The sequence below is a fragment of the Citrus clementina genome, unplaced genomic scaffold (assembly GCF_000493195.1).
Source record: "Citrus clementina cultivar Clemenules unplaced genomic scaffold, Citrus_clementina_v1.0 scaffold_3, whole genome shotgun sequence".
NCBI classification, from domain to species: Eukaryota; Viridiplantae; Streptophyta; class Magnoliopsida; order Sapindales; family Rutaceae; genus Citrus; species Citrus x clementina.
Window position 1 is genome coordinate 35,717,916 of NW_006262339.1, and position 23,077 is coordinate 35,740,992.

At 36.1% G+C, this 23,077-nt stretch overlaps 1 non-coding gene and 1 pseudogene across 1 annotated transcript; both read left to right on the plus strand.

Annotated features, from left to right (window-relative positions):
* Positions 1-3,133: 3,133 nt before the first annotated feature.
* On the plus strand, positions 3,134-4,165 carry LOC112099918 (annotated as a pseudogene).
* Positions 4,166-17,558: 13,393 nt separating this feature from the next.
* On the plus strand, positions 17,559-17,665 carry LOC112100559. The gene has a single exon (XR_002906927.1). It is a non-coding gene; the product is annotated as a small nucleolar RNA R71 (small nucleolar RNA).
* The last annotated feature ends 5,412 nt before the right edge of the window (positions 17,666-23,077 follow it).

The window sequence follows — 23,077 nt, forward strand, 5'->3', positions numbered from 1 at the left end:
GTTAGTTGTGATTTTGATATTAGGTTTTTCTTCATACTTGGGACATAATACACATCTTGAAGTGACACTTTTTCTAGGCTATATCGAGGTGTAAGAATTGTAGTGCCATTATGAGCTTTTGGCAATTGCAAGTTATTTGTTGTTACTACTACGCGACCTCCTTTGTACTTAGTCATGTTTTGCAGCTTCTTTCTATCACCAATCATGTGATTTGAACATCTTGAGTCAACGATCTAATCATTCACATAGTTAATTTAACTAGGTATTATGACTGTAAGGGCTAGCTCCTCTTCCTTAATGGCAATTAATGCTTCAACTTCCCATTCATTGTCATTATCCTTCATTTGATTGAAAATTATGGCATCACTCTCCTCATGCTTTTTCTTAGACCAGTAATTTTTCACTATATAGCCCCTCTTTTTGCAGTTGTATCAATTCCCTTTGAACTTTTTCTTTGGCTTATATTGGCCACCATTGTCGTGATTCGTTTGTGTTCCCCCTGTTTGTACGCTACCTTCTTGTTGATGACCTCTTGACTTATCAACATCTCTTTCAATCATCTACCACTATGTCGTCTAAATCGATGTCTCTTCTTATCGGTAAAGATTGCTTCCTCGTTATTCTTTATTAAGGTTTCACTCATTTACTGGCCGATGTCAATCATTTGTTAATTGGCGAGCAAGTTTTCAACTTCCTCAATGGTTAGTTGAGTTGGCCAACCTCAGACAGCTGTAACAAAGCTCCTAAACTCAGACTTCAAATTGTGGATAATAATTCTTTTCATTCTAGATTCACTCAAAAATTTCACAGCTTAGGGACTTTACCTTATTAAAGCACTCATCAATTGTATGATATTGAAAATATCTCATTTTCTTAAAGTTATAGTCGTGTGTTATTCTTCTTTGAAAAAAAATCACTGTGAAAGTATCTCAAACTTCCTTAGGAGTTTCAACCTTTTTTATCTGTTGCAGCATCTCTTTTTTAATTGTACTGTTGATGGCGAATATGGCTTTCCTAGCTTTAGTGTTCCACTTCTTCAAAGCGGCATCCTCAATTGATGGTTTCACATCATTACCACAAATCATCTCTCAAATATCCAGCCCTTGTAAGTAGGACTTCATTAATATTGCCCATCTATTGTAATTTTTGTTGTTAAGCTTCCTAACACCTCTGACTACTTGAAGGTTACCCATTATGTTTATAAGACTTTGACAATACAATATATTGCTCATAATGTTAGTAAGACTTTGACAATACAATGTAAGATTGATCTTCACTGACAAACTTGCAGAGTTTCAAATTTATCACAATTCAACGAAGCTCCACCAAACGATCCTCGATTGACTTTGTTGTACTCTTACAACCTCTCCATGATAGTCTTTGACTGTTGTGAACATCCAACAACACTACTACAATAGTCCTCGACCAACGTCTTGCGCTGATACCAATTGTTGAAAACAAAAGAGGACTAAACTACTAAAAACTAAAACTATTTGGGCATTAAAATAATTTTACTAAATTAAAGGACTTTATTAATATTTTATAAGAGAAACACTACAACACTCACAACTTACTCTTCTTTCTCTTTACTAATTCTTCACTCTTCATTTAATACCTACAACAACAAAGAGCTTAGGGGCATTTATAGTAACTTAGAACTAATACAAACCACACAAATGTTAAATTACAAAAATTTAATAACAGCGTTTCACAAATATCACCAAAGATTCAAGAGGTTTCTAGATTTAGATATTTTCACCTCCATTAGATATTTTCTACATTAAAGTCATCTCCCATTCTCTACAGAGTAAGGGTGGGCAAATACGGGTTTGGGTCGGATTCGGATCAACCCGATCGAATTTCAGATTGATCGGGTTGAACACAAATTCATCCGAACACAACCCGAACTTATAACCCGATCCGATCCGATCCGATATATATTCAGATCGGATCGAATCGGGTCAATAAATCGGGTTAAATTTAGTTCAGATCAGGTTCAGATTTACAATTTTTTTTATTTTTTTTACTAACATTTAACAATACATAATTACAAATTAACAATTTCACATGTAATATAATAATATATGATATATTAATGCTAAATGGCGAATAATCTGGTATAGTACTAATATACCAACAGAGCTTCAAAAGAGGAAAAGGAAATTGGGGTTGCAGCCTTGCAATTACCGGGTTGAATGGATCTTGGATCAGATCAGGTGATGGTGGAGGACTGGCGACGTGGAGCAGCAGATCCGGTAGCAGCAGATCCAGTAGCAACAGATCTGGCAGCAACAGATCCGGTAGCAGCAGATCCATTTGCGGTCCTCGCAGAGCAGTTAGCGTCGGCGGTGACTGCGGGCAAAATCGATCCTGTTGCCCTTGCTTTTCCGATATGTGTGCGTGGCTGTGTGCATGAAATCGTGAAGAGTGTTCTTGAGATGAGATTGAGAAGTTGAGGAAGGGAGAAAATATGTGGTTGTGGCTGTTAGAGTGAACCGAATATGGTTCTCTTTTTTTTTTTTTCCGTCTTGATGCAACTGAAGAATGTTCTAGGCTTGGCTAAAATGTGATTTTGTCTTTAGCTATGTGCTCTTGGGTTTAGGTTTTGTTTTTTGACCTTTAATTTCTTTTTTTTCTTTGGCAACCCAATCGGTTTTTCGAATCGGATCGGGTTTCATCAGATCCGATCATGATCCGATCGGGTTTCATCAGATCCGATCATGATCCGATCGGGTTTCATCCGATCCGATCATGATCCGATCGGGTTATATCAACAACCCGATCCGATCCGAACCCGATATTTTTCGGATCGGATTGGATCGGGTCGGGTCGGATCGGATATTTTGCTCACCCCTACTACAGAGTTCTTAAAACTTTCATCGATTGAGCTTTGAAATTGAGTTTGGGCAAGTATAATTGGATTGGATCATGAAATTGGTATTGGGCTTTTAACATTGTACGTATAGCAAGTTTAGGATTCCTTCACATTGTTGACTTCTTTTCCTTGTGCTGTAGGGATTGTGAATATCATGTATACGACATACAAATTAAACCCAACGCTTTCTTTGTCTTCATCATTTTTCATTGTCTCGTCAGCAATCACCACCTTTGGCGGCAATAATTATAATTACAGATGGCGTTGTAAGAAAAGTTAGATAGATTCAAGAAGCTGCAAGTGAAGTGTCATGAAACCTTTAGTAATATTACAGCCAAATCAAGAGCTTTAAAGGCCACAACACTTCTATCTACAGGCCACAACACTTCTATCTACAGGCCACAACACTTCTATCTACTAGCCACTAGCAAGATCGTTGCCATCCTTTCATTTCCTATCTTACTGTATTTCTAGTTAACTAAGGAAACATAGCAACCAATGTAAAATCCTTCATTTCCAACCGTAACTTGAAGGCTTACACCCGATGCTGCATCACCTGTTGCAAGATCTTTTCCTCTTATTAAATTTTCAAATGATACCGAGAGACTTCAGCATATCAATAGCATTCGTAAATCTCTTACGGGTGCTCAGATCAAACGTGTAATAGATTAGCTGCAAGAGACAAGGCAAGTCTTTACTTTGGAAGATATAAATAGAGATTGTTACATTGATATGAATGCCTATAACGTTGTTTTTGACAACCTAAGAAATAATCCAAAAATGCACTATGATAGGAAGCATTTTTCTTAGAAGTCAAAGCATGATTTGAAGGACAAAAGTCAATTACTTGTGTCAGTGCATAAGTTTCCAGAGGGAATTGTTGTGATTGATCTAAAAGATTCACATCCGACTGTGATGGAGGACTTATAGGCTTTAAATCCTGCAGGTCAGATTTGGTTATTGTCAAACATCGATTCACAAGAAGACATTACCTGCCCCAATGACCCCAAGGTACCTATTAAGGTAGATGATGACTTTTGACTTCTTTTCTGAGACATTGCATTACCATCTAACATGTTGGACATTGAGAACGAACTTTAGAAGAACAGCATGAAACCTGTTACCAATACTCAAAAGAGAAGGGCTGTAGCACATATTTAGGGTATTTTCTCTAAGAACAAGCCAAAGAAGAAGAAGCATGAGATCAACAAGAGGACTAAGCTAACCAATAAGCATTTTTCAGATATTTTCCAAAAGCTTAGTGGCGCTTGCAAAGTTGTATTTGGCTGAAACATTGATAAGTTATCAAATGGAATTTTTGGATTATATAGATAGACAGTGGCGGATGTAGAAAAATAATTTACCAGGGGCTAAATTAAATAATAGTAAAATATAAAAACTGAAAATTTGAATATAATATTTTTGATTTAATGCAATCTCTAGTTAAAATATGGCACCCACAATTCAATAATTATGAATTATAAATATTTTGGGCTGTGAGCTTTGATTTTTAAGTCAAAGTATAACTTTTTTAATTAATAAAATAATAGTTTAAATTTTGAAGGATGGGGTTATCTAATAATTTGACAAGATTATATAGAAATGTGTTAATTTTTCTTTATGAAATAGAGATTTTTTTTTTCCGTGGGGACTTGAGCCCCTAGTGGTCCTATAGTGAATCCGCATAGGTTTCTTTAAGTGGTCTAGACCAATGATGAGGGACGCTGGAGCTTTTATCACCTATTGACATTCAAAAGCTATCAAGCAATGAAAAGTCACCTGCCAAGTAAAGGCCACTTCCAATCTAATTCTGATACTTGTTAAGCATACTTTCCTTATTTTCATTTGTATTTGATATAAAGGTGCCCAATCTCTCTTTTGTAAAATTTATAAAAAAATGTACTCGCATCACTTTTTTGTAAGGTTCGATTCTTTTGCCTTACTAAAAAATTTACAAGATGTTTACGTGAGTAAATAACAGTTAGCGCTTCGTCTTTTTCTCTTCCATTCTTTTCCAAAGCAAACTTCTTTATCATACTCAACGATACGAAAACGTAAGAATTTGATTTATAAGAGAATCAAAATTTATGAATAATGAAAGTTTTATTGAAAAGTCTAAATTAACAAAATTAGAATTTTGGTCGACCTTTATATATAATAATCTTAAATATTGTGAATTTATTAAAATAGATAAATCAGAAATATTATTTTATATGAATTAAAAGTAGAAAATAATTAGATCTAACAATCATCGAGGACAAATGGACAATAGCCTAAAAACAATTCTTCCTATTGATTGACGACTGTTGATATGAGATTCTGATTTTCTGCTCGCCCACGACCAGGATCTCCCCTCGTAAGACTTCTTCTCTACAGACTCATGCGTACACAGAAATAAGTCAGAGCACGCCGGATGTTTTCCCGGCGCAAACCCTCCGACGCTCAAGTCAGAAACGTAGGTTTCATTTTCCTGGGAAAATCAGCCACTAATCTTATGGCTCGTCTTGAGTACTAATTATCCAGAGCTCTTTTTATCTCTGTTTCAATGTCAAAAAATCTAAACCTTTTACCTTCGTTGGCTACCTTTTTATAGGCTTCCTCTGAATTCAGGCCTTCCATAATCCACGTCCATCACTTCCCCCACCCTCGGAAGTGGATGCTCCATTATCGTCATTGTGGCTGAATGGAAGTGGACTTCGTGCCTTGATTTTCGGGCAGGAGTGCACGTCTTGCCAACCGTCATTGACCGGGTCTGCCCACCTCAACTTCTAGCAGGAATGGCCTTATGCTCCTAGTAGGATGCCGGCTCCCGCTATGACCCCGTGAAGGGTGCGTTCGTGAACGAGCAAAATATTCCTGCTCGTGCCATCTTGCTACCAGATATTTGCTCATCATATTTGGTCTTGTCGGCGTATATCCCCCAAACAACGACATTGACCGATACACGAAGACGACGAAGTTTAAAGAACAGATTGGGTATAGCGACAACCCCTCCTTTGTGTCCTTTAAAAGACAAATTGATGGCAGAATAGATGGCTATGGAGGAAGAACTAATACATAAGGATGAAGATTTAGAGATAAATCTCGGTGATGTTGTAGTTGAGTGGGAAGGGATTTTACCATCCTCTTTTTTCCCAGAAAATTCATTCACAACTAGTGAAACCATGGCCATCGACAGCGATCGTAAAGTGACTGGGAAGGAGTATTGGATACAATGTTTTGTGTAATTGCTTAGAAGCCCTCTGGTTATGCTCACGGTTTCTCTGTGATATATCTAGAGAATAACTACTTCTTAGTCCATTTTAAAAGGGATTTAGGTGCATAGTATGCACTTAGTCAAGGACTATGAACTGTGCTTGGCCATTATTTAATGGTTCAATCATGGTCACCTCACTGTAATAGCGCTAATGAAAAGATATCTTCATAATGGTCTGGATTCATAATCCTAGGATGCCCCTTCATTATTATCATAAGAAAATGCTAAGATTGCTAGGATAAGTAATTGGAAATGTTATTCACACACTGATTATAAATTTATAATATAAAATCAGCCAATAGGGGTAAATTTGTTCGAATCGCTATTAAATTTGCTTTAGATAAACCATCATGCTCCCAATTTATTCTTGATGGCAAGATTCAAAAAGTAGAATATGAAAGCTTACCAACCATATATTTTGATTATGATACCTACGGCACCTCAATTCATCTTGAGGAGATGAAAAGGGCCTAAGCACTTTTTTTGATCGAGCTACAGAAGTTAAAGTAGTGATGCAACCAACAAACCCTAAATTTAGTCCTTGGATGTTAGTGGCCAAAAAAGGCAACAATAGAACTCTAACGAAATGTGCCAATAATTCTAGACAGAATCATGCCGAGATAAAAATGACTGGTAAAGGGTTAAGATTTCACCCTCATATGAATATTGATGATAATGATGAGAGATTTATTTCACTAATGCTACAACCACACTTGGGTCAACGAGTTAACCATCTGATTTTTCCAAAACCCACGTGATAATTCCTAAAATAAACACCAATAAAACCCAAAAATACAAGGAATTTATTGATCTACCCTTAGAAAATAATGACAATACACCACCATCAAATGGCCCCACCATTATGACCCAAAACGCCCCTTTGCATGCTCATGCAAAACCTACCCGTCAACCTATACAGAAACCTTAATACATAAATAACCTAGCCTTAAACATACAACCATGTCCCATGTCTCTCTTGCTTCTATAACCACGAGCCTGAATCCACAAAAACACATTGTTGTTGCCTTTACAATCTCGCCAGGCGAGAGCTCTCACGATCCTGGTAACCTACCGAAGAATTCTAATATTACCATAATTGATGAAGATCCCTTAGAAGTCCTGAAAAACTCTAGTGATCCCCCTGATTGGAGGAAAATAAATATGGAAATGTCTGAAGATAACTCTGATGATAGTGTTAGTGGGAGATAGTGATGAGCAGAAGGAGGAATTGAATTTTGCTAGTTCTTTTGCAACTGAAAATGGATGGACTTTGGTCAGATGGTGGATATACCTGATGTGTAAGGATTCCATATCTTTGTCTTTTTCATTTTTAATGATGTGTACGCCTATGTTTTGGAATTATAAGAGGCCGTTTCAAATGGCTTCCTCAAAACTTTTAAAATGCTTATGAATCATTATAAGCTGAATTTAGTGGCCCTTGTCAAGCCTAGGATTAATGGTGAAAGGGCAAACGATTTTATTAGGAAATGTGGCTTTATGAGAACCCACAAAGTTGAATTGATTGGTTTTGCAGGTGTTATTTGGCTTCTGTGGAATAAAGATATTCAATGGATTTGATTGTGAGTAATAGAAAATTTATTATTGCATCTCTAGACTTGGTCTCTTTTCTTCTTAGGTGATAGCAGTTTTTGCAAATCTTGTTGGTACAATGAGAAAGCAACTTTAGCTTATTTTAGATAATCTTGCTGATACAGTAAATGGTCCTTGGGTTCTAAGGGCCCACTTTTACTCGCTTCAGAGGACACTTTGTAAATGGTTAGATAAATTGTTGTGTAATGAGGATTGGCTTTAGTTGGCTCCTGATACAGTTGTTTATCATCTCTCTAAGATACAATTTGATCATCGACCTCTATTGGCCCGTGTCTGTTTTGTTGTTGAATCTAAAAAAAAGTAAAAAATTGTAACACTCCAAATCTAATCACGTGCAGAGCACGTAGTAAAAGAGATTACTCACGAAACAGAATTCTTATGCAAAAATCTCAAACCGAAATTGTTAGATCATAAACTTGATCCAAGATGAATAAATCAAGCCAAACTCATGGAAGGTTCCATGAGTAGGTATGGTTGGTGAGGTTTGAATTATTTGTATTAGGTGTGTTAGATGTGGTTGGTGAGGTAGGTGAGTGATAGGTTTTAATGGATGGTGAGGATTTGTTTACTAGTTGAATAAATGAATGGTTGTGATTAGTTTGTTTCATGTATAAATACCCCTTCTCCCCTTTGGTTTAAACATCAAGTGAAGTAGCAAAATCTCTAAGGTGTAGAGAGTGAAAAATAAGAGTTGTAATTGGTGAGGAGTGTTGTTGAAGAAATAAAATAGTGTGTTTTTTGTGTGTTTTATTTGTTAATTCTCCAACAAAGTGGTATCAGAGCTAGTACTGGATGCTATATATAGTCATATAGCATATCAAATCGAAGATCTCGACGAGAGGAATGTGACGCCACAAAAATCATCCCGATCCGAGACTGGACGCGCCCACACTTGCCGCCGGAAGTTTTCTGTCCTGAAACTGAGTCGACTCACCGAGTTGAACCAAGCTGAGCCGAACTGAACCAAGCCGAGCCAAGCTGAACCGAATCAAGTCGAACCGAGCCAAGTCGAGCTGAACCAATCCAGACCGAACCAAGACTACCAAGCCAGTGTTGACCGTTGACCGACGTTGACCGTTGACCAACGTTGACCGTTGACCGAAAGTTGACTCAAGTCCTTCCCAAGGTTTTTCGACGTGCCGGATCCATCTGTGCTTTCAGAATCTCCAAATTCTCACTCAATTTGTGAGTTATGGAAAACGGTGGTATGATGTCATTTCAAGTTCCACAATTAAAGAAAAGTAAGTTTGACAATTGGAGTATTAAAATGAAGGCTCTATTGGGCGCACATGACGTATGGGATGTCGTGGAGAAAGGATTTATTGTGCCAGAAAATGAAGTAACTTTAACTGCGGTGCAGAAGGAGAATTTAAAAGACTTGAAGAAGAAAGAGAATAAAACAAAGTATCTCATTTTTCAATCATTAGATAAAGATGCTTTTGAAAAGATTGTTGGTACAACCTCCTCAAAAGAAGCATGGGAAAAACTAGAGACCTCTTACAAAGGAGCGGAGCAAGTTAAGAAGGTTCGTCTCCAAATATTACGAGGAGAATTTGAGTCCTTACACATGAAGGCGTCGAAGTCAATTTCTGACTACTTTACTCGAGTTGTGACAATTTCTAATGAATTAAGAAGAAATGGCGAGGAGTTAAAAGAGGTAAGGATCATTGAAAAGATACTTCGATCAGTAGACTCGAAGTTTGACCATATTGTTGTGACAATTGAAGAAACAAGAGATTTGGAGGATATGACGATCGAGCAACTTCAAGGAAGGTTGCAAGCCTATGAAGAAAAACAAAAAAAAAATAAGGAATCGAAGAACAACTTCTCAAGATGGAAGTCAATCCAAAGAAAAGAGAAGAAAGCTCCGACAACGACAGAAGGCACTATGTCCGAGGTAGAGGTCGAGGACGAGGTAGAGGTCGTGGTCATGGACGAGGTTGGAATTTCAACAACAACTCTAATTATGCCAAAGGAGAAAGCTCAACCAGAGGACGAGGCAATCCAAAATCGAGGTATGACAAATCCCAAGTACAGTGCTATAATTGTCAAAAGTTTGGGCATTATGCTTCAGAATGCAGAGCTCCAAGCACCAAAATTGAAGAGAGAGTGAACTATGCTGAAGAGAAAAATGGTAAAGATGACACACTTTTACTAGCACGCAATGACACAAGTGGAGGTCAAGAAAATACATGGTATCTTGACACAGGTGCTAGCAATCATATGAGTGGAAACAGAAGCATGTTCGTGCAACTAAGTGAATCTGTGAATGGCAGTGTCGCTTTTGGAGATGATTCAAAAGTACTAGTGAAGGGTAGAGGTAAAATTCTTTTTCGTGCAAAAGATGGTAGCCACCAAATAATTTTGAATGTTTACTATGTGCCCAATATGAAAAGCAACATTCTTAGTTTAGGTCAACTTTTAGAAAAAGGCTATGATATTCACTTAAAAGATTATAGTCTTTTCCTAAGAGATGACAAAGGAAATCTAATTACAAAGGTGAGAATGTCAAAGAATAGAATGCTTCCTTTAAATATTCAAAATGATGTTGCAAAATGTCTCAAAGCCTGTCACAAAGATCAATTCTGGACTTGGCATCTTCGATATGGGCATCTCAACTTTGGAGGACTGAAGCTACTATCTAAGAAGAACATGGTGAAAGGCTTACCATACATCAATCACCCTGATCAACTTTGTGAATGATGTTTACTTGGCAAGCAGTTTAGAAAGAGCTTTCTAAAGGAGTCAAACTCAAGAGCTCAAAAGCCACTCGAGCTCATTCATACTGATGTGTGCGGTCCATTCAAGCCAAACTCCTTTGGTAAAAGTAACTACTTCCTTCTCTTCATAGATGATTTTTCAAGAAAAACTTGGGTGTATTTTTTGAAGCAAAAATAAGAAGTCTTTGAAGCTTTCAAGAAGTTTAAAGCTGCAGTTGAAAAAGAAAGTGGATACCAGATTAAAGCCATGAGATCTGATCGAGGTGGAGAGTTCACTTCCAAAGAATTTTTAGAGTTTTGTGAAGCAAATGGAATTCGACGCCCTTTGACAGTTCCAAGATCCCCCCAACAAAATGGTGTTGCAGAAAGGAATAACAGAACCATCCTCAACATGGCAAGAAGCATGCTTAAGAGTAAGAGGCTACCTAAAGAATTTTGGGCTAAAGCAGTTGCATGTGCAGTCTACTTATCCAATCGATCTTCAACAAGAAGCGTGTGGGGCAAGACGCCACAAGAAGCTTGGAGTGGAAGAAAACCTGGCATCACCCATCTAAGAGTTTTCGGAAGTATTGCCCATGTACATGTACCAGACGAAAGTAGAGCCAAGATGGATGACAAAAGTGAGAAGTTCATCTTCATCGGCTACGACAACAACTCCAAAGGATACAAGCTTTACAATCCAAACAACAGGAAGATCGTGATCAGTCGAGATGTAATTTTTGATGAAAAAGGAGAATGGGATTTTGGCTCTGGTGTGGATGACTTCAACTTCTTTCCCATTGAAGAAGATGATCATACACAGATAAAATAAGTAGACGAACAATAAGAGCCTGCCACTCCACCTATCTCACCAGCACCAACCACATGCGGAGATTCACTGCCGTCTTTCTTAAATGAAAGAACCGAAGAACGTACAAGGAGTCTTCAAGATCTCTATGAGGTAACTGAGAGACATGATAATCTTACTCTCTTTTGCCTCTTTGCTGATTGTGAGCCAGTCAACTTCCAAGAAGCTGCACTAGATGAGAAGTGGAGAATTGCAATGGATAAAGAAATCAAAGCCATTGTGAAGAATGATACTTGGGAGCTTACTACTCTTCCAAAAGGTCACAAGGTGATCGGTGTCAAATGGGTGTACAAAACAAAAAGAAATGCGAAGGGAGAAATTGAAAGGCACAAGGCGAGGCTAGTTGCAAAAGGCTATAGTTAAAAAGCTGGCATAGACTATAACGAGGTATTTGCTCCTGTAGCTCGACTTGAAACTATTAGACTTATTATTTCTTTGGCTGCTCAGAACAAATGGAAGATTTTTCAAATGGATGTGAAGTGATGGGTGTCGAAGCCAACAAAAATAAATTCCTACTCTAAATAAATTGTGTATAGTGATTGAGCAGGGTCGTGTCCACAGAGATCGGTAATTATTTAAATCCTTTTAAAATGCAAAACATAAAATGGGGTTTTGTTGACAATAATAAAAATCAAATTAAAATAATAAGAATGCAAATTAAAGTTGTAATTCAAATTGGAGAAAGCTCTGGTTGAAGGAATTAACTCAGCTTGATTCGACTACTGATCATTGATTCAAATATAGATTATTATTACTTATGAATAGACCGGTTATAGCTATTGAGACCCTCTAATAGCCAATCTCTCCTTAACTAGTCGATAACCAAGGTACGACCGTTGATTATTTCCCTAATCAATGGACAACCCTAGATACGATCATAGGATTTAATCAATTGACAGCTTGAAAAACCAGAGAGACCCAAATCCTAATCAACACATATGATGATTCATTTAAATTAGATTGTTTATTCTCACAACACAACTCTCTGCTATGTTATTTGTCACAAACATTAAATTCTTCATACGATGAATCCTTTAATTGACAATAGATTAAGTTGATAATTAAATAGTGGCCAATTACCTAATTAACAAACATAATCATGAAACTAATTCAGAGAATAAACAAATACCCAAAAAGTAATAAAACAATTAAAGCATAAGAAAGATCTCACAGTAGTGATGAATCAAAGCTTCATTATCCTTCAACCAGAAAAATGGGTTTAGTTCCTCATAGAGAGAAGAGAAAAATTAGATCTAGGGTTTCTTTTCCTCCAATCCAAAAATCCCCCCTTTTTCACAATAGATTCCTCCCTTAAATACTCTCTCTCTCTTCTCTTTTAGAATTCTATTTAAAATAAAATACTAATATCTGAAATATTAAATTCGTAATTACAAAAATAACCAAAAATACAAAACACGTTAAACTAAAAAAAACTGCAGGTCCGCAGTTGACAGCACGCGCCCACGCCTTATCAACAAAGTTCTTCTGACGCTCAGAAATTTCTCCAAGAGAACAATCCTCCTTAAACATCATCTTTTAGCTCAATTTTATCATCAATCAATAGAATTGCACCTACAAAAGTAAAACACAAGTAAAACATTATTATTAAGTGCAAAACATCGATATTAAGGGAAGTAAACAATGCAAAACTAGTGCATAAATTGCACTCTAACAAATTCCCCCACACCAAGATGATGCTTGTCCTCAAGCATATAACTCAAGATTAATCCCAAATCTCCACTCAATTCTCATCTCAACTCATCCAAAAATAATTTTAAGCAAGCATACCTCAAGAAATTAAGTCGATCAACATTCGAGAGACAAGGATTTTAAAGCATAGAATCTCATAAGATAGAATAAGAACATTCAACCACCAAGAAGATCCATTCAAAATTCAAGTGCAACAAGATGTAATAGCCCTCTCAATAACTTCACTCCATGCACTCAAAGTGTTTAAGGTGTCATTTATCCACTCAAATCAAATCAAAGAATGCTATTACCATAAACTTGCTCATAAATCACATCTCAATCCACAAAACATGAATAAAATGCAAAAATCTAAGGGTCTTAAAAGGGTTGTAATGGGGTTAAATGGGTTAAATGAAAAAGAAAGGTTTACGAAAGAAAAAGAGATCAAAATGAGAAGAATGAACTCATTGAATGAACTTATGATATCAAAATGCTTATTTCTACTCAAGTCACCAAGAATGTAAACATTTTTTTTTTCGATTTTTTTTTTCGATTTTTCTTTTTCTTTTTTTTTTCTTTTTCTTTTTCCTTTTCCTTTTCTTTTTTTTTTCATTTTTTTTTGTTTGTTTTTTTTTTCGAATCAAACAAAAGAAACGAACCTTGCACAATTGAATTCAAGCATAATGCTTGTTGATCTAATTGAGAAACTTTAATACAAGGTAGAAAAAGCAACAAAATATATCCATACAATGAGTCCAAAAATCTCCTTAAATTGAGGCTCAAAAAGAAGAAAAATGGTTAAGTAGACGGAGAGAATTAGATGGGTAATGGTTAAGGCTCAAACAAAGGTAGCAAATAAAGGTCTTCGGGTAAAGAAAAAGGAAAATGCGAGAATAGAAAAATGGTAAATGGTTTGCCCTTATCATTTTAATGCATAAAATCCCGTAATGTGGCTTCAACATGCATAATAAAGCAAGTTCTAGAATAAACAAACTAGGATTGATATTCACATAACAAAAATAATTAGAGCAAAGTGGTTGCTCATAGGCTCAAATCCTCACAAAGTTGGTAAATTTGCCATCAAATCATGTACACTCTTCAAATGAATCAATCATCAATAGTGGTGTAGAATGAGATGAAGGTATGAATGAGATATAAAAGGAAAGGTAAAAATGATAATAAACGAGAAAGATGTATGTAGTAAAAAAAAATGAAAGATAAAATGTGAGTGATGAAAGAGTATGATAGGAAAAAAAATAGATGTAAATAATTTGAGATAGATGGGAAAAAAGTAGTGAGAAAGAAAAGAAAAGAAAAAATAATAATATATAAAGCATACTAACTCCAAAATCATTTAAGGATGAGTAGAGTGAAAATAGATGAGTAGAGTGAAAATAATAATTCCAGGCATCAATAATGCAAAAATCCCTCCCCCACACCAATAACTTACATTGTCCCCAATGTAAGATAATCAAAGCTCACATAAAAATTAAAGCGTAAGGATAAAAGATTAAAGGCAAAAACTTCCCTGAATTGTGAGCTTTGATCCTCGTAACGTCTATGGGCTTGGCGGGAATGGTGGGATAAATCCCACACTCTTGAAGTATGCGGCCAAATTCTGCTCCATCTTGTCACGGATTTCGATTCACGCGGCTGGAATGCAGGTCGTAGGCTGGTTGCGGACTATTGCTGCTCGACTGGAGCTTGCGGGTACACGGCTGGTGGTTCAGTTGCGCGCGGATGGGACTGATGCTGCGAACTGGTGACGCTGGATCTGCGTGCTGCGGTTGTTGCTGCGCGCTGGGGGATTGCTGGTGCGCGCGCTGGTGACGCTTGTTGCGTTGCGTGCTCGGCTGGAGCTTGCTGCGCGGCTTGGGGCTGGTTGCGCACTGCTGGTTGCGTGCAGGATGCTGTCTGCGTGGCTGCGTTGCGCGCGAGAGCTGCTGCGTGGCTGTGTTGCTGCGGGACTGTTGCGCGCGAGAGCTGGTTCTGAGTTGCGTTGCGGGGCGTGCTCGTTGCTGGTGCTTGCGTTGCGCGCGACTGATGCTGCATTCTCCGGCTGGCTGGTTTGCTGCTGGCGTGCTGCAAACGGCTGGAGAAGAAAACAATTTCTGGAAAATTAGGGATTTTGTGAACAGTAAAATTTTTTTTTTTTTAACAATGATTTTTTTTGATTTTTTTTTAAATAAAAAAAAAATATATATATATATAAAAGAAAGAACAAAAGAAATAAATAAATAAAATAAAATGAAATAAAATCAATTAAAATTATTATTATTATTTTTTTTTTTTTTTTAGTGATGAATCACTTTGAGACACTAAAAATTTCAGAAGTACTTTTCTAATAAGCACGTGGGCACGCCTTATAAAAACTTTTCTTCTGACCAAAATAAGCAAACACATTAAATTTCAGAAGTACTTTTCTATTAAGTACGTGGGCACGTCTTAAAACTATGTTACTTTAAAAATTACAGAAGTACTTATTAGCTAAGACGTGGGCACGCCTTATCAAAAATTTTCTTCTGGCCAAAATAAGCAAACACAAATTTTTTTTTTTTAAATCTGAATTAAAACTAAAAGAAGATAAAACAAAAACCAAAATAAACAAATCATTTGGGTTGCCTCCCCAAAAGCACATTTGCTTTATGTCTTTGGCTAGACACATTTATGCATCAATCTCCATAATTGGGACTCTCGAGAGCCACATCCTCCACAATATTCACCGAAAAACCTTCATAAAAAGGTTTTAAGCGATGACCATTAACCTTAAAAACTTTGTCAGAGGTCGGACTCCGAATCTCAACTGCACCATGAGGAAAAACATTAGTAACAATAAAAGGTCCAACCCAGCAAGAACGTAATTTACCCGGAAAAAGTTTAAGCTTAGAATGAAAAAGAAGAACTTTTTGACCAACAGAGAACTCCTTTCTCAAAATCATTCTATCATGAAATGTCTTCGTCTTTTTCTTGTAAAAAATTTCCTGCGCTATAGGGTTAATAACATCCACAGAAAATACCGAATGTTCCTCACTAGGATATTTCATGGTATCATTCATATTGAATTCTATAACCTCTCCATCAAACTCCATAGTGAGAGTCCCTTTATGTACATCCATTTTAGTCCTAGCAGTCTTAAGAAAAGGTCTTCCTAGTAAAATTGGGACAGAATTAGAGGAGTTATCATCTTCCATATCAAGTACATAAAAATCAGCAGGAAAAACCAACTCATTAACTTGTACTAAGACATCTTCTAATACCCCATCAGGATATGCATTAGACCTGTCAGCTAGTTGAATTATCACACCAGTTTCTTTTAATGGACCAATATTCAAAGATGAATAAATGGAACGAGGCATGACATTAATAGAAGCTCCTAGATCTAACAAAGCCTTTTCAACTCTAACACTACCAATTTTACAAGGGATAGTAAACATACCTGGATCCTTACACTTAGGAGGTAGTTTCTTTTGGAGAACTGCTGAAACATTCTCCCCCATGTGAACTTTTTCATCTCCTCTTAATTTTCTTTTGGAGGTGCACAGTTCCTTAAGGACTCTAGCATATCGAGGTATTTGTTTTATAGCATCTAATAAAGGAATATTTACCTCAACCTTGCGAAATGTCTCAAGGATGTCTTTCTCTTGTTCCTCCTTCTTAGATTTTGCAAACCGGCTTGGAAAAGGAGGAGGTATCACAATAGGTAGGGGTTTCGCTCCGATGGGTTGTGCATCTTGAGATTGAGGCATCAATTCATTCTTCTCAAGCTCATCTTCTACATGCTCTGTCACTTTCTTACTAGGCTCTTGCAACTCCGTCCCACTTCTAAGGATGACAGCACTAACGTTTTGCTTTGGATTCACCTCAGATTGTGAAGGCAATCTCCCTAATACTTGAGACTCCAGACGGCTCACTGTAGTCGCCAATTGACTCATTTGGTTCTCCAAGTTCTGAATGCTTGCTGTAGTTGCCTGCTGAAATTGTTGAGTGTTAGTCGCAAGTGATTTAACAATTTCTTCAAGAGATATACCTGACTTGGAGTTTGACTGTGGAGGTGCTGGTTGTCTTGGTGGATACTGTTGTGGGAATCCTGACGGCCTAACTCCATAGCTGAAGTTGGGATGATCCTTCCATCCCGGATTGTATGTTTGTGCATAAGGATCATACCTCCTCTGAGGCATGCCTGGAAATCCTCCAACCGCATTGGCTTGTTCAACGGGTTCTTCTTGAAGTGTAGGACACATATCAGTTGAATGACCCATATTGTAACATATACCACAAGTCTTCACCTGCTGCACATTACCTACAACAAACTTTTCCACAAGAGAAGTAAGTTTATCTAAACGTTGTTCAACAGAAGAAATATTTACCTCATTCACCTTCCTTGAAGTGAGCTCTTGCCTGCTGCTAAATTGTTGTGCATTGGCAGCCATATTTGATATCAACTCCCTTGCTTGAGTAGGGGTCTTGTTCACCAACACGCCTCCACTAGCAGCATCTATCATACTCTTATCCATCAATGACAGTCCTTCGTAAAAATATTGAATAAGAAGTTGATCAGAAATTTGATGCTGAGGACATCTGGCACACAATTGTTTGAATCGCTCCCAATACTCATATAAAGTCTCCCCAGGAAGTTGTCTGATCCCACAAATATCTTTTCTGATGTTGGCAGCTCTTGAAGCCGGAAAGTACTTCTCAAGGAACTGCTTCTTCAAACCATTCCACGTTGTAATTGATCCAGGAGGCAAGTAGTACAACCAATCTTTAGCTAGCCCATCTACAGAAAACGGAAAAGCACGCAGCTTAATCTGCTCTTCAGTCACGCCTTGTGGTCTCATACTTGAACACACAACATGAAACTCCTTAAGATGTTTATGAGGATCTTCACCTGCAAAACCATGAAACTTGGGTAATAAATGAATAAGACCAGACTTTAATTCAAAATTTACCTCCAAGTCTACATATTGAATGCAGAGTGGTTGTTGATTCAAGTCTTGTTCAGCTAACTCTCTAAGAGTTCTTTCTACAGGTGCAGGTCTATCCATCACTTGTTCTTCTAAATCGCTAGATGATTCAACTAAATCAGGCACCGTATCTGTTTCAGAAAGCAAAGGCGACGAGGATCGTTGCTTAGCTCACTTCGTTTGCTGTCTCAGCTGGCGAGCTGTCTTCTCAATTTCAGGATCAAACGAAAGTGTACATGTACGAGAAGAACGAACCATACACCAAGTAAAACGTAAAAAGGATTAAATAAATGACACCAATCCCCGGCAACAGCGCCAAAATTTGATGGGTGTCGAAGCCAACAAAAATAAATTCCTACTCTAAATAAATTGTGTATAGTGATTGAGCAGGGTCGTGTCCACAGAGATCGGTAATTATTTAAATCCTTTTAAAATGCAAAACATAAAATGGGGTTTTGTTGACAATAATAAAAATCAAATTAAAATAATAAGAATGCAAATTAAAGTTGTAATTCAAATTGGAGAAAGCTCTGGTTGAAGGAATTAACTCAGCTTGATTCGACTACTGATCATTGATTCAAATATAGATTATTATTACTTATGAATAGACCGGTTATAGCTATTGAGACCCTCTAATAGCCAATCTCTCCTTAACTAGTCGATAACCAAGGTACGACCGTTGATTATTTCCCTAATCAATGAACAACCCTAGATACGATCATAGGATTTAATCAATTGACAGCTTGAAAAACCAGAGAGACCCAAATCCTAATCAACACATATGATGATTCATTTAAATTAGATTGTTTATTCTCACAACACAACTCTCTGCTATGTTATTTGTCACAAACATTAAATTCTTCATACGATGAATCCTTTAATTGACAATAGATTAAGTTGATAATTAAATAGTGGCCAATTACCTAATTAACAAACATAATCATGAAACTAATTCAGAGAATAAACAAATACCCAAAAAGTAATAAAACAATTAAAGCATAAGAAAGATCTCACAGTAGTGATGAATCAAAGCTTCATTATCCTTCAACCAGAAAAATGGGTTTAGTTCCTCATAGAGAGAAGAGAAAAATTAGATCTAGGGTTTCTTTTCCTCCAATCCAAAAATCCCCCCTTTTTCACAATAGATTCCTCCCTTAAATACTCTCTCTCTCTTCTCTTTTAGAATTCTATTTAAAATAAAATACTAATATCTGAAATATTAAATTCGTAATTACAAAAATAACCAAAAATACAAAACACGTTAAACTAAAAAAAACTGCAGGTCCGCAGTTGACAGCACGCGCCCACGCCTTATCAACAAAGTTCTTCTGACGCTCAGAAATTTCTCCAAGAGAACAATCCTCCTTAAACATCATCTTTTAGCTCAATTTTATCATCAATCAATAGAATTGCACCTACAAAAGTAAAACACAAGTAAAACATTATTATTAAGTGCAAAACATCGATATTAAGGGAAGTAAACAATGCAAAACTAGTGCATAAATTGCACTCTAACATGAAGTCTGCTTTCTTGAATGGATTCCTTGAAGAAGAAGTTTACATCGAACAACCATTAGGCTATGTGGTGAAAGGACATGAAGACAAAGTTTTGAGATTGAAGAAAGCTCTTTACGGGTTAAAGCAAGCACCAAGGGCATGGAATAGCAGAATTGATAAGTATTTTCAAGAGAAATGCTTCACCAAATGCCCATATGAACATGCTCTCTACGTCAAAGAAAAAGATGGAGATATTTTGATTGTGTGCCTGTATGTGGATGATCTCATCTTCACTGGAAGTAATCCAAGCTTGTTTGAAGAGTTCAAGAGAGTGATGATCAAAGAGTTCGAGATTACTGACATCGGACTAATGGCATATTACCTCGGCATTGAAGTCAAGCAAAAGGAAGAATGCATATTTATCTCCCAAGAAAGCTATGCAAAGGAGATTCTCAAGAAGTTCAAGATAAATGATTGTAAGCCTATAAGCACGCCAGTGGAATGCGGAGTCAAGTTATCCAAACAAGATGAAGGTGAAGATATAGATCCAACATTCTTTAAAAGTTTGGTTGGAAGCCTACGTTATTTGACATGCACAAGACCAGATATCCTTTATGCTATTGGACTTGTGAGCCGATACATGGAGAATCCAAAGACCACCCATTTTGAAGCTGCAAAAAGAATCCTTCGCTACATCAAAGGTACAACTAATTTCGGCTTGTTATACTCATTTTCTAATGACTACAAGCTTATTGGATATAGCGATAGTGATTGGGGTGGAGATGTAGATGATCGAAAGAGCACAACATGATTTGTGTTCTTCATGGGAGACACTGCTTTCACATGGATGTCAAAGAAGCAACCAATTGTCAGCTATCCACATGTGAAGCTGAATATGTAGCTGCCACATCAAGTGTTTGTCATGCAATTTGGCTCAGAAATTTGCTGAAGGAGTTGAGTTTGACACAAAAAGAGCCAACCGAGATTTGTGTTGATAACATATCAGTAATTACCCTATCCAAGAATCCAGTCTTTCATGATCGAAGTAAACACATAGACACTCGCTATCATTTCATAAGAGAGTGTATTGCAAGAAAAGAAGTGCAAATTAAGTATGTAAAACCACAAGATCAAGCAGCTGATATCTTCACTAAGCCACTCAAGCAAGAAGACTTTGTAAGATTCAGAAATTTGCTTGGTGTCACAGGATCAAGTTTAAGGGGAGGTGTTAGATCATAAACTTGATCCAAGATGAATAAATCAAGCCCAACTCATGGAAGGTTTCATGAGTAGGTATGGTTGGTGAGGTTTGAATTATTTGTGTTAGGTGTGTTAGGTGTGGTTGGTGAAGTAGGTGAGTGATAGGTTTTAATGGATGGTGAGGGTTTGTTTACTAGTTGAATAAATGAATGGTTGTGATTAGTTTGTTTCATGTATAAATACCCCCTCTCCCCTTTGGTTTAAACATCAAGTGAAGTAGCAAAATCTCTAAGGTGTAGAGAGTGAAAAATAAGAGTTGTAATTGGTGAAGAGTATTGTTGAAGAAATAAAATAGTGTGTTTTTTGTGTGTTTTATTTGTTAATTCTCCAACAGAAATACCTCAAATTTTATTCAAATAAATCGATAAATCCATATGTCTAATATTAAATATTTTCTCTCAAAGACATAAATATGACCAAAGCTTCAAAACTCCCCAATTATAAGTTTATAAAATAAACAAACGTAAAAAGAACATGAGTTTATCCTCCTCTTATTCAACTAGAAAAAGTAATTAAATCTCTAACTCTAAAGATAAGCACACCTCTCAACAAGGTACTTAATTTGTAAAAAGTAATGATGATGGATGATCTGTCAACATCCAGTGCCAAAAATATTGCAAGCCATTTTTTTATTAAAACATATATTAGAAATAATAAATAAAATGACATATTATAACAAAAGCACTTAATTTCGTAAATGATTCAAAATATCATAATCATGATGAATCATGAAAGCAAATCGTATAACACATCCATAGAAAACAAAGGTTGGCTCATGTCACATAGTGTCACCTATACTCTTGGTGACTCAGCTAGAAGTAGAATTGGAATCACTATATATATATAATTAGAATTAGAATAACTATAGATAATGAGCCAAAATATTTAAATTCAATTTCCATATGTAACAACTTGCACGCGGTACTTTGTACTATATGTGGCACTTCGCAGCATTCTAACCCTCAAGAGGTGGCCCCATATAGTCTCAAGAGATGGTCCCCGAACAATTATAAATAATCTATATCGTATACATGGTCATAACATTCTTATCAGACTCGTAAAGGATCATAACAATGAATTAGGCTTGCAAAACAAATTCCATTATAATATTTTAGAGATAATTTCATAAAAGATAATCATTTAGCAAAATAAATTACATATTAAAGGCATTTATAATATTATGTTAAAATCATTAATTTTCAAATTTGAAAAAATTTACGTAAACTAATTTTGTTATGAAAAAATTAATTTTCAAAGAATTAAAAAAAAAAACCCATGTACTTATAATAGTATCAAAATAATCATACATATCTAGTACATTAGGAATGAAATCACTTACCTCGATAAAAATAATAATCTAAATGCACCCTAGGCTCTGACAACCTCAAACACCTCCAACACCTTAAACAGATATAAGATATAACTATTAACAACTTATTCTAAGAACCTGCTTTTCTAATTCATACTTGTATAAGTTTAATGCTTAGAATTTTAACTCTTAATCTAAAAATCAGAACGACACAATATTTTATAGAAATATTTTGGACATCCATGGGTATCTATCATAAATTTTCAATAGGATCCAACACCAAAAACATTTCAAAACTATTTGTTTCTTGATAATTTCAAAACTGCCTCATAGTGCCTTAACTTCACTATGGATTCCGAGATTTTTATAAAATTATACATTAATCCGAAAATAATGAAATTAGAATTCGAAATACTAGACACATATGTTAACATTTGTCTAAAATTTTAGGATTTTTTGAGTCCGTTTGGCCTTACAAATAATTTTGTGAATCTAGTCATTTTGCTGGAGCCGCAGTTTTTATTGAAACAGTGTCAGTTTCGGAAATCCATATGAAATCGAAAACAAAGTCAAATTTCATGAAACAAAATTTATTCAATAAGCCCTATATATCTAGTTTATAGAAAAATAAGGTTTTTTCTTAAAAATCATTCATAAAATATATTTTTTATTTCGGGATATTCATGTTGTCTAGAATTGTTTAGCATGTTTATTTCATCAGGGATTAACTAACATCAATCACCAATAAAATTAGTGCACTAAATACAACTTAAACACATCTCAAATCATGCATAATGGTCTATAACAATCTAAAATCATGCCAATATAAACCTAAATAGAGTACAACGATAGGAAATCATATAGAGCATAGTGAGAGTAAAACTTACCAACCGTTAAGACTCTCTCTCCCCTAAGTAAAAGTTTGAATCTTAGGGTATGAGTGAAAGATTAATGAGCAGCAGTAGAGAGAATAAAAAAAAGATGTTATGGTATGGGAGAGGGAAAAAGTATAAATTTATAGGGAACCTTAACAAACCTTATTAACTTTG